The sequence below is a fragment of the Phacochoerus africanus genome, chromosome 3 (genome assembly GCF_016906955.1).
Source record: "Phacochoerus africanus isolate WHEZ1 chromosome 3, ROS_Pafr_v1, whole genome shotgun sequence".
Classification (NCBI taxonomy): Eukaryota; Metazoa; Chordata; class Mammalia; order Artiodactyla; family Suidae; genus Phacochoerus; species Phacochoerus africanus.
In genome coordinates, this window is record NC_062546.1 from 45,001,016 (window position 1) to 45,014,072 (window position 13,057).

The following is a 13,057-nucleotide window of genomic DNA, read 5'->3' on the forward strand; positions in this document are numbered from 1 at the left end:
AAACTGAAGACACAAACAGATGGAAAGATACTGGGAGTGGACTGGAAGAATTAATATTGTTAAAATGACCACACTACTCAAGGCAATCTACAGATTGCAACATTCTTCACAGAACTAGAACAAATAATTCTAAAATTTATATGGAGGCACAAAAGACCCCAAATAGCCAAAACAATCTTGAAAAAAAAGAACAAGCTAGAGGTATCACACTCCCTGACTTCAAACTATACTACAAAGCTACAATAATCAAAGTTTAGTCATGACATGTTACCATTCAAACACATTACGTAGTTATTGACTAGATTCCCCTCACTGTTCATACCTGTGGCTCATTTATTTTATATATTGCTAAATGATCACCAAAATGTCAGTTAATATCTATATCCAGTTACAAAATGTTTTCCTTTTTAAAATTATTTTTTATTTTATATTAATTGACAATGTTGTATTAGTTTCAGGTGTACTGCTAAGTGATTAAGCTATACATATACATACATCCATTTTTTTTTTCAGATTCTTTTCCCATATAGGTTATTAAGGAATACTGAGTAGGAAGTTCCCATCGTGGTGCAGCGGAAACGAATCTGACTAGGTACCATGAGGTTGCAGGTTTGATCCCTGGTTTTGCTCATTGGGTTAAAGATCCTGTATTGCTGTGAGCTGTGGTGTAGGTTGCAGACACAGCTCATTTCTGGCATTGCTGTGGCTCTGGAGCAGGCTAGCAGCTATACCTCTGATTAGACCCCTAGCCTGGGAACCTCCATATGCCATGGGTGTGGCTCTAAAAAGGCAAAAGACAAAGAATACCGAGTAGATTTCCCTGTGTTATACAGTAGGTCCTTGTTGATTATCTATTTTATACATAGTCGTATGTATATGGGAACTTCATTTGAATACCAGGGGTATTCTTCCTGTTCACTTTGGTCTTAGCCTGGAGGGCAGATTCTACACAATTCTGACCTACAATAAATGTACTATATTTTCTAACATATAGTTACAAAACATTGTGTAAACTAGGTCACATATTATTTTGTATTACACAGACAAGCTGACAGGGTGGCTCTTTTCACCATCTGCTATAGGATCATGGGAATGTAGCCTCAATTAGACATCAAAGATGCTGCAGATCTATCCATTAGCTGGATAAATATCATTACTTAAATCTATCCTCAATGACCAATATTAACAATCCCCAAAACTGTTGGGAAGTTATGTGCTCAGATCCTGAAATTCTACCTTATCATTGGGGTTTTAATGAGATCTTATTTGTAGCTACATATTCATTTTAAAAACTGACAATATGTAACATAATAAAATTCAATAATAAATACAATATAATAGTGCTCTTGGCCAAATGGAAATAAAATTACACAAAATATAAATAGGGCATGTTCAAATTAAATCACATGGGACAAAAAGGAGATTACAAAAGGGCTAAATGCTTTGGACAAGGCTTAGGATAGCAGGTTATTTGAAACAGAGCTTCATTCCCAGTAGTTTTGTATAGTGAATTAGATACTTCTAGGACATAGAATTTTGCCATGTGGTGGCTGATGCTCATTCTGCAGAGGGTAGCAACGGCACACCTGGGACAGTTCCACCAAAATTATTTGGCCAAGGGCAAAAGGGCTCAGGATTAAGAAGTCAAGGCCTATCCTAACCTCTTAGATAATTTTCTATTTTAACTCAGTTTCTCCTCTGGCCAAAGGCATATACATCTGAATTTTATTTTATTTTACTTTATTTTTATTTTATTTTTTGTTTTTTAGGGCCGAACCACCGCATATGGAGGTTCCCAGGCTAGGGGTCGAATCAGAGCTGTATCTGCCGGCCTATGCCAGAGCCATAGCAATGCTGGATCTGAGCCACGTCTGCAACCTACACTGCAGCTCACAGCAACGCCAGATCCTTAACCCACTGAACGAGGCCAAGGACTGAACCTGTATCCTCATGGACGCTAGTCGGGTTCGTTAATCACTGAGCCACGATGGGAACTCCTACATCTGAATTTTAAATGTATACACACACACACAACACACAGACACACACGCTGACACATAAAAATCAGTTTCCTTCTTTGATAAGCAATATATATGCGTGTATTATGTATATGTAAATATATATTTGATATACATTGCATATTCAAGGAAATTGAGTTTATTGTTATTTTTTGGTTAAAATACATTTTTATTAAATGCATGCTATTCATGTATTTATCCTCCTGTACACCCATTAAATATGGCAATTGGGATGTAGACAGACTGATAAATATGCAGGTATACTATGGATATATTTTTGGACACTGATTTTAATAACCACAGTTAAAATAATGTATAACCAGAAAGTGAGAAGCCATACCTCAACATATCATACTTCTTTATACTTATATAACTCTATTTGAAAACGTTACTTACTTTTTTCCTTGCTTCAGCCCAGAAAAAATATTTCAGGAAGCAGTTAAATAAAGAAATCTGGCATATTCTTGGCCAAAGTTTTGCATATTCAAGTAAACCTGGGATCTTTCTTTGGTGCCAAGCTACATTTCATGGGGCATCTTCCCTCACAGTGGGAGACCACCATGGCTGGCTATACCCTGTGTACTTCAGTGTTCCACAGGACAAACCAGTGTGGCAAGAGTTAATTTTAAACATGGATTGACAGTGCCTGGGGTGTGAACCGGCCTGTCTAGGGAATAACCACACTGAACATCTTAAAGGGTAGAGATGTGTGCGCAAACTTTGGAACCCACAAAGGTGAGCTAAGATTTCCAAGATTCTTAGCTCTGGAAACTTTTTTTTTAAAAAGAAATCAATTTTTTTTTTCTTTTTTAAAAAAGAGACAGGATGATAATGTTTATTAAGTATTTTAACAACAAATAAAATAAAAATACAACATCTGGTGGGTATTTTTTATTTTTGGTGATACATATTGAAGCAATAATTATACTTTTAAAAAGCAACTGTATGATTGATATGGAATTCAGGAAGATGATTTTTTTTTTTCTTTTTAGGGCCACACCTGCGGCATGTGGAGGTTCCCAGGCTAGAAGTCTAACTGGAGCTACAGCTGTCGGCCTACACCATAGGCATAGCAATGCAGGATCCAAGCCGAGTCTGCAACCTATACAGCAGCTCATGGCAATGCTGGATCCTTAACCCACTGAGCAAGGCCAGGGATCGAACCCATATCCTCATGGTTCCTAGTCGGATTCATTTCCATTGCACCACAATGGGAACTCCGCTTATTTCTTTTTTTGAAATTTTATTAGAGTATAGATGATTTACAGTGTTGTGTCAATTTCTGCTGTACAGCATAGTCACCCGGTTATACATATATATATTTTCTCTCATACTATCTTCCATCATGTTCTATCCCAAGAGACTGGATATAGTTCCCTGTGTGGTATAGCAGGACCTAATTGCTTATCCATTCTAAATGTAATAGTTTCATCTTCGAACCCCAAACCTGCTTTCCATTCCACTTCCTCCCCACTCCCCCCTTGTAACCCCAAGTCTTTTCCATTTCCTTTGTTCTTCTGGAATTAATGGAAGTCGTACTTAATTGTATATTTTTAAAAAATTCCAGCTATTGAGGGGTTTAGGGCCACTTCCAAAAGGCTGGTCTCCTGGTGAGGAGTTTCCACATATATTCTGTCTTTGTCCCCCCTCCCTCCCACCCACCCATCTTCACTTCCATATAAAGTTGAAAGCATCAATTTAGTTATCCCCAAGAACTGCAATGTAGATAACGGTTCCTAGGTACAGATTTCCAGATACTTACTGACTTTTTAGGTGAACTCTGGATTTTGTTTGTTTGCTTGTTTGTTTAACCACTGCTATTTAAGGCACTTGGGTGCCTCAGTGGTGAGCACTAACCATGGCACAGGAAACACACCCCGCCCTCTACCCCATGTACTCATTCCTGGCCCCCTGGCCCCAGTTCCCTCCCGTTTCCCAGTCTACTGTTTCTATCTCATCAAGAGGTAAAGAGCAGAAAAGTACATGTTTCCCATTGGCTGCAAAGGGATGTTAATAAAGATCAACAAATCCTATACCTCTGATTTTAGATTAGCTCTTTTACCTCCTACCAAATGATTGAGCATTTCCCAAACTGCATTTCCAGGAATGCTAAAAGATATGGTAGGTCCAATGGACAATAGATCCTGGGGTCAAGTATGATCAGGAAATGCTCGTGTCTCTCCTCTTCTCAGACATTCTCAGTGTATTTCAAGGACCTATGCAAAAATGTGTTTAAATTCACTTAGCCTAGCAATTCTCAATGTATTTCACCATAATCCATCCTGCCCCCTTCTCACCAGAGCTATTCTTCTTGGCATTCTTAATACTATTTTCTGTAGCTCAGAAGAAGTCATAAAATGGCTATCACTGCTATGGGAATTGGTTCTTCAACAAATATTTGGCAGAAATAATAAGGCATTTTAGCATCCATGGAGGAGAGGACAAAATGGAAATCTTCATATTGTATCATATCTCACAAATGGCCTCTTAATAATGGATATTCCTCCTCTGGAACCATCTTATGTAAGAAACATCCAACTATCTTCACAAAGGGGTTAGAAAGCAACTCTGGGAAGAATGAACAAGAAACATCCCTTTCCTGCTAGGTTGTATCTTTCATCGTAAAGGGGTTGAAAGGGGAACCAGGCAAATAAACAAAGAGCCACTTCATCTTTGCTGACATAAAATAGCCTAGCTGCAGAAGTGGAGAGAAAATCTATAGCACTGCTTAAGGAACGAGAGCTGAGAGGCTCAGGAGATACAGCCTGGAATGAGACAAGTCATACTGGTGCTGAATGAACTCTGGGAAGCATAGCATCGACTCTTATTTGTTCTCCTCCAAACCACTCAGTAACAATAAAAGAAATAAAGATGATGAAACCCATCAAAGCAAAAGCAGATGGAAAAGGAGAAATACTGACCCTTGTTTAATCGTCACCAGCTTTGGGACTGCTTTCCATCACCAACAGCAGTGGCTTACTGTGACAATGCTGCTGTGATGGTAGGTGCCATTGTCAGTGGCATTTGCATCTGCAGACAAAGCAGCAAATGTGATATAAGAAAAATAATGTATACATATGTATGACTGGGTCACCCGCCATGCTGTAGAGCAGAAATTTGACTCAACACCATAAATCAACTGTACTCTAATAAAGAGTAAATTTTAAAAAAGCATCACAGATCACCCAGCACTCTGAGTCCCACTGGATTTGACAAAGGAAAATGCACCTTAGCACCTGACTTAGTGCTTTTACCTTGTGTATGTGTGAAAGTAAGAGAAAGTCTGTTTTACTCTATGTTTAGTAGAAAGAGAATATCGCAAAAATCCAACTGAGGCTTCTTCTTCTTCTTTTTTTTTTAACCACACTTGTGGCACATGGAAGTTTCTGGGCCAGGGATTGAACCTGTGCCATAGCAGCAACCTGAATCATGGTAGTAACAACACTGGATCCTTAACCCACTGTGCCAAAAGGGAGTTCCTTAACTGAAGATTCTTGATTCATGCTTAGTCAGTCGTCTTCCAAATTTGACCTTTGACCAATTTTTCATAGTCAAGTTTAGTTTCTTTGCTCTTTTACTTTCCTTAGTCATTTATTGATTGCTTCCTATAGCTCGGTGGTTCTCGGTCTGTTCGACTATGAATGTCTCTTTTTAACGACAATATTTTTTGCCTTTTATTCTCTTTCCCCAAACTGATCTTTTTCCAAAATTTTATTGGAGTATAGTTGACTTACAATGTTGTGTAAGTTTCAGGTGTACAGCAAATTGAGTCAGTTATACATACACATATATTCATTCTTTTTCAGACTCTTTTTCCATCTAGGTTATTACAAGAGTACTGAGTAGATTTCCCTGTGGTATACAGTAGGTCCTTGTTACTTCTCTATCTTATATATAGTAGTGTGTATACCTTTTTCGTGTGTGTGTCTTTTTAGGGCCGCACCCGCAGCATATGGAAGTTCCCAGGATAGGGGTCTAATTGGAGCTGCTGCCACTGGCCTATGCCAGAGCCATGTCTGAGACCTGTGGTGTACCACAGCTCACGGCAACACCGTATCTTTAACCCACTGAGCGAGGCCAGGGACCGAACCCACAACCTCATGGTTTCTAGTCGGATTCGTTTCCGATGTGCCACGGCAGGAACCCCAGTAGTGTGTATACGTTAATTCCAACCTCCTAATTTATCCCTCCCCCAATCAAGTTTAGTTTCTGAGAGACTTCATCTCTGTCTTCAGCTCAGAGATGCTTTATAGCTAGGCAGCTCAGGAACAGAAGATCCACAAGGAGTTCAGAAGCTCTAGCAGCTATCTTTGCTCACTTTTTTCTGTCTTGGATGTTGTAATATTACAGTAATGAGAAGAAGTAGAATTTCCTGCCTCTGCCTCCTGAATGGGCAAGGAAGGAAAACAGGGAACTCACAGGAATGGAAGGGGGTCGGGAGAAAACACTGGCTCTAGACATCTGTCAGGAGGGAAACTGGGGCAGCCCAGATTCAAGGCTTCTAAGGAGCATCACATGTAAGAAAGTAGAAGTTATTACGAGCAACTGCAAAAGAACCTAGTTGCCTCAGCAGGACAGATTCATCATAATATGGTAACTTTACAACACAGAACCCTAACAGGTAAGTAACAGAAGCTTCTGTAAATGCCCAGACATTACATTTGGAACTGCCTTAACTTGTAAAAACCATTTAGGAACATTTTTCTTATTGCCACCCAGCTAATATGACTGAGATTACTGAGATTTAAAATATATTTTAAAATCATGTACAACATAGAGTTGCTGATGCTTAAAGATAATCATGGTAATACTACTAGTACATCAGAATTCTGAAACTTCATAGCAGAGGATTAAGAGATTTTTCTTAGGATAATGGGTTGCTTGTGACAAAAATAATATACTTCAGCAAATTCAAGGGAAAAGTTGGGGAAGAGGAAACAGAACCAATGGATTTTTCTTTAGCTCATTGAAAATAAATAAAAGGAAAAAAATTAATGGAGGGTTAGGGTTAGGGTTGGTTGCTATGGTTGGGTACTGTTCCAAGAGCTTATTTCATCATCACTTATGAGGTGGGGACTGCTGTTACAGGGACATACAACATAACATGAGCTGTAAGGAGGACAATGAAACATAACGTTATTAACTTATCAAGGTCAGAGAGCCAGTAAGCCAGGAGGCTGTGTCAAGGTTCTTATGCACTTGCTACATGGAATGAAATAACAGTGGACCAAGAAAAAATAGTCTTTGAATCTTCAACCATTATGTTCATAGAACCTTATCTAGACATTAAAATATATTTGAGGACTTCCCATAGTGGTACAGTGGAAATGAATCTGACTAGGAACCATGAGGTTGCAGGTTTGATCCCTGGCCTTGCTCAATGGGTGAAGGATCTGGCGTTGCCATGAGCTGTGGTGTAGGTTGCAGATGTGGCTCAGATCTGGCATTGCTGTGGCTGTGGCTGTGGCGTAGGCTGGTAGCTACAGCTCCGATTAGACCCCTAGCCTGGGAATCTCCATATGCTGTGGGTGCGGCCCTAAAATTCCAAAGACAATAATAATAATAATAATAATTAAAAAAATAATAAAACAAAATGTATTCGAGACCACTTTGGAAATTCTTAAGTAAACGGTAAGTAAATTAAACCTTGATTTAAACAATTACTCAAGGGAAAGAGGAACCACTCAATTTCTAAAACAAAACAAAACAAAACAAAACAAAACAAAACAAAACAAAAAAGGGTACTAGAGTATTTTTTCAGGCAAAGGAAGATAAGTGACCCAAAGACATACAAAATGTGCTCAGTCTGACTCATAAATGTAAATCCGCTATTGGAAGTTATAAGATACCATTCTAACTACCACAATTCACAAGTAAGAAGCAGAGCCCTGTCGTATTGGACAGTGCATGTTCTGTGATGTTCCTGGATGTTGTTCAATGCAGTAGGGAAGTTCCACTAAACCTTCACCTCTACTCTCAAACAATGGTTACACTATTAACTTTGGGTATGCAGCCTTCTAGAATTTTTCATGCATTTTATGTACAAGTGTAAACAGATAGAAGGGTTTTTTTTTTTTTTTGTAAATAATGGGATTATTTCACAATTTACCTTTTCACTCACCAATATGTCACTGTCATCTTCCTATGTTCAAATACTGAGAGCTAAGTTATTTTTAAGGGATGCATAGTATTCTACGGAGTGTTACAACATATTTAACTAATCCCTATTGATAGATTTAAGTTATTTCTAATCTTTATACAAATAATGCTGCATTATGACATAGTCTGACATTATGACATGGTTTTAGAAAATTGTTTGCATTTAACAATCTAATTAAAAATATAATTCCCAGGGTAAGTATTTGGTGGGCTATAAAAGCTAGGACTTAATTAGCTTGGTCAGGCCTAAGATGTCTTACTTCAGTAGCTGGATATAAACTTGTGGAGTGATTTTAGACAAACGGACCCACCTAAAAGCCAAGAATACATAATATACCACATTACTCAGTACCTGAAAAAAAAAATGAGTATTTTCCGAAGGTGACAAACCATTCAACAGGAACAGCACATTGTTCTTGCTGAGTAACACTAGTTTTGCTTGGTTTTGTTTTTGTCTTTTTAGGGCTATACCTGAAGCCTATTGAAGTTCCCAGGCTAGAGGTCATATTGGAGCTGTAGCCAGCCTATGCCACAGTCACAGTAATGCCAGATCCAAGCTGTGTCTGCAACTTACACCACAGTTCATGGCAACACTGGATCCTTAACCCACTGAGTGAGGCCAGGGATCAAACCCACAACCTCATGGATCCTAGTCAGGTTCATTACCGCTGAGCCATGACAGGAACTTCCTGAGTAACACTAGATTTTGAGGACACATCAAATATGCACTAGATCTTTTCAGTTTTAATGCTAAACATCCTGTGTTTCAGCTTCTTCAGAATGAATTGGTAATCCAGGACTTTCCTTTTTTGGTCCCATTACCTTTATTTTTATTTATTTTTTAAATTAAAATATAGTTGATTTACAAATGTTGCTTCAATTTTGTTGTACAGCACTTTCCTCATCAAGGCCTTGGCTTGGGCTGCTTCCCTGTCTGGGGAGACAGCTGGTCTGCCTCTCTACTGTGATGTACTGTTCATCTTTCAAGGCCCAAATAGCCACCCAAACCTCCCTACTCTAATCAATCAATCTTTGGTTCAATGTTCCAAACACCTTCCATCTTACAACCCTTGGGGCACTTATACAATGGGTTACATTCATCTACGTATACATACACATATGTATGCACATCTGTAGAAGGTTGGAAAATTCTTTTTTTTTTTTTGTCTTTTGTCTTTTGTTGTTGTTGTTGCTATTTCTTGGGCCGCTCCCTCGGCATATGGAGGTTCCCAGGCCAGAGGTCGAATCGGAGCTGTAGCCACCGGCCTACGCCAGAGCCACAGCAACGCGGGATCCGAGCCGCGTCTGCAACCTACACCACAGCTCACAGCAACGCCGGATCGCCAACCCACTGAGCAAGGGCAGGGACCGAACCCGCAACCTCATGGTTCCTAGTCGGATTCGTTAACCACTGCGCCACGACGGGAACTCCAGGTTGGAAAATTCTTGATGGTTAGTGTAATTGACTTTATCAACTTTACTTCTCTTGCCCAGGCTATTCACAGAGTAGGTACTAAATAATTGTTGAAATCATCTTTTCCTTTGAAAAAATATTTTAAATGAATTTATCAATGATATCCCATTTTTACTGATTAAACTAGTAAATGAAAACAAAAGTTATAGCTCATACACTGCTGATGAGTTATTTGTCAAGCTGTATCTAAAGCTTTAAATATGCATGCAATCTTTTTTTTTTTTTGGTCTTTTTGGGGCCCCACCTGCAACATATGGAGGTTCCCAGGCTAGGGGTCCAAATAGCCGCTGGTCTATGCCACAGCCACAGCAATGCCATATCCGAGCCATGTCTGTGACCTACACCACAGCTCACAGCAATGCTGGATCCTTAACCTGCTGAGAGAGGCCAGGGATCGAACCTGCATCCTCATGATACTGGTCAGATTCGTTTCTGCTGAGCCATGAAGGGAACTCCTGTATGCACTCCTTAATGCAACAAATCCACTTCGAAGAATTCACTTTCAGGAAACAGATGCAAATATTTCCAAAGCTTTACATTTAAGGTTCTCAGATGCAATATTGTTTATAAGAAAAAAAAATAGAAATGACTTCAGTGCTTCAATAACATAATAAATTACAGCATACATGAAATGGAATCCCATGCAGCCAATAAAAATTCTTCATGGTGTGGGAAAATACTTTGCATTGTGTGAAAAAAAAAAAGATTAACTGTCTGAAATATGAACCCAAATAAGTATGTACAATAAGATCCAATGTTAGAAAAAATAAAATGGAAGAAATGGAGATTGGAAGTAAAAGGACCAATATGGTAAGAGAGTTCCCTCTGGAAAGGAGATTTATGGATAACATCTCTTTTATTTTTTGTGCTGTCAGAATCTTTTTCTGATACATATTTTAGCTACTTTGTCCTTTACAGAATAAAACCAGCTAAACGTATTTGTGGAATGAATGAATGAACTCATATTATCTTTATTTAGCCATATAAAAATTGATGATGTATAATGACCACTTTTTTTTGGGGGGGGGTCTTTTTAGGGCTGCACCCGTGGCATATGGGGGTTCCCAGGCTAGGGGTCGAATCAAAGCTGTAGCTGCTGGCCTACGCCACAGCCACAGAAACGCCAGATCTGAGTCATATGTACAACCTACACCACAGCTCAGAGCAATGCCAGATCCCCAACCCACTTAAGGAGGCCAGGGATCGAACCTGCATCCTCATGGATACGAACTAGTCAGATTCATTTCCACTGAGCCACATGGGAACTCCGACCACTTTCTTCCTATTCCCAGAAAATGCTAGAATGCAATGGTGCAGAGTTTCATTTTGCACTTTTTCCTATAAAATCAACAAGGAATATCAATGTTTTTGGGAACAGGGACTCTAGAGATTTTCTAATGTGCCTATTCAGCATATAAATGTTCACATTTGAATATGATATGAAGACATTGTGTACATTAAGAGGCTGTAAAGAAGACCAGAGATCTGGCAAAAGCTCTCATACTCTTGTTTTGTTATTTTCAGATAGGTCCCTTAAATAAACCCTCACAATGTCTGCCCTGGGTTTCTTCACCCATAAAAGAAATGACCAGAGAATTCTGAATAAACATCTTTGAACATGAAATCTGAGGTTAGGTCATCAACTGCAGAATCCCATTAAGGATAAGACCATATAGAAATTTCCAATGCCTCTGATAGTAATACTATAATGACAAAGAGGAGAGGACACTTCTAAAACTATTTTTAGAGATTTGAATCAATACGTACATAAATATTGACACTAGTAATACGCTACATGATAAATAGAGATATTTCATCAGCACAGACCTACATATGTTTACATCCATTCTAAATAATTTCACATTTCTGGACTCTTATTTATGTAAAGTGCTTGGCACAAAGTGAGAGCTCAACAAACTACATATTTTTTCTTTTTTATTCCAACAGCCCACTTCCCTGGAATGATTTCGAGAGTTTCATTTGAAAAGTAGAGGCAGAATTTTATGTCTCCCAACATATTTGTTTATACAACTATTTCTAAAATGAATTAGGTATTACGTACCACCTGCCCACCTGCTTTCTAAGTGCAAGTATGTGGAACATAATTTAATCCATCTGCTGATGCTCCATGGCCAACACACGTTCCTCAACACACACAGTCTCCTGTCTCTTTTCTGATCTGCTTACCCAGCCCCATAGCCTCTTCGGTATGCTCATATCTGTTCCTCTGTGTTATAGCTTCTAATACCCTTCCTTTTTTTTCAGTGAAAAACAAAGGGAAGGAAAAAGGAATCTTTACTCTGGATCTTGCAAACTGAAAAATCCTCATGGCCAGGATTCCCTGGTAGTCTCTGCGGTTAAGGATCTGTCATTGTCAATGCTGTGGCTCAGGTCACTGTTGTGTTGTAGATTTGATCCCTGGCCTGGAAATTTTTGCATGCTGCAGGTACAGTAAAAAAAAAAAAAAAAAAAATCCTCGTGGATGACTTTATTTTTTGAACCTGCAATCAGGTTGTTAAATATTGAGTATTAGTTGCAGAAAATCTGTCCTTCAGAGAAGTCTGCGTTATTAAAGACACACCACACAAAAATCCAAAGTTATCCAAACAAAACTCTGATGTGTTCTAGTACAGTACAGAAAATTAGATTTGGAGCCACACACACATATATGTGCACGTGCGTGTGCATACACTTTTGAGCTTGTTATATATGTGATATTGAGTACAAACTTCACAAGGATGTTATGAGGAAGACAGAATTAGTACCTATACTCTACAGGCCATGAAATGAGCAGTTTGACAAGTGATGTCATTGTCCCAAGGTCACTTGGCTAGTAGTGGAGAGTCAGGACTTGAATCCTTGTTAATCTGATATACTTTGCTGCACTGTTTCCTTATGGTTCACTAGACTCTGAGCATATAGAGGATCTTTGTTTTCTTTTAATGTTCTTGGCACAGTTGGGGGTTATAAAATGTTAATATGTTTGGGTTTAAGCAAACGCCTATGAACTGGTCCAACTTTTGACTCCTTTCCATCCTTAGTATAACCAAAGGTGGTCTTGTATGGAATGGTGACTGGGATTTTTTTTTTTTTTTGTGAAAGTAAACTCTCCTGTGGATTTGGAAAAAAATAAAGGCATGTTGATAGGTGAGTTCCACTTAAATCTTTTAGTGAAATCAACTGACAAGCTACCTATGGTTCTACATTATTTATGTCTTTTCCCCCTCTAGATGATGGTGTAAATATATTCTTCCCAAAATATTTGTGAAAATTGATAAACATAAAATAATGGTAGGGGAAATCTACTCAATACTTTGTCATAACCTATATGGGGAAAGGATCAGAGAAAATAATGGGATATATGTATATGTATAACTGATGCATTTTGCTGTACATCTGAAACTAA

The 13,057-nt window shown here is 38.7% G+C and overlaps 1 protein-coding gene across 7 annotated transcripts in view; it reads right to left on the reverse strand.

Moving 5' to 3' along the window:
- Positions 1-13,057, reverse strand: part of PLCB4 (phospholipase C beta 4) — a 485,858-nt gene that overhangs the window by 50,381 nt on the left and 422,420 nt on the right. The window lies entirely within an intron of this gene.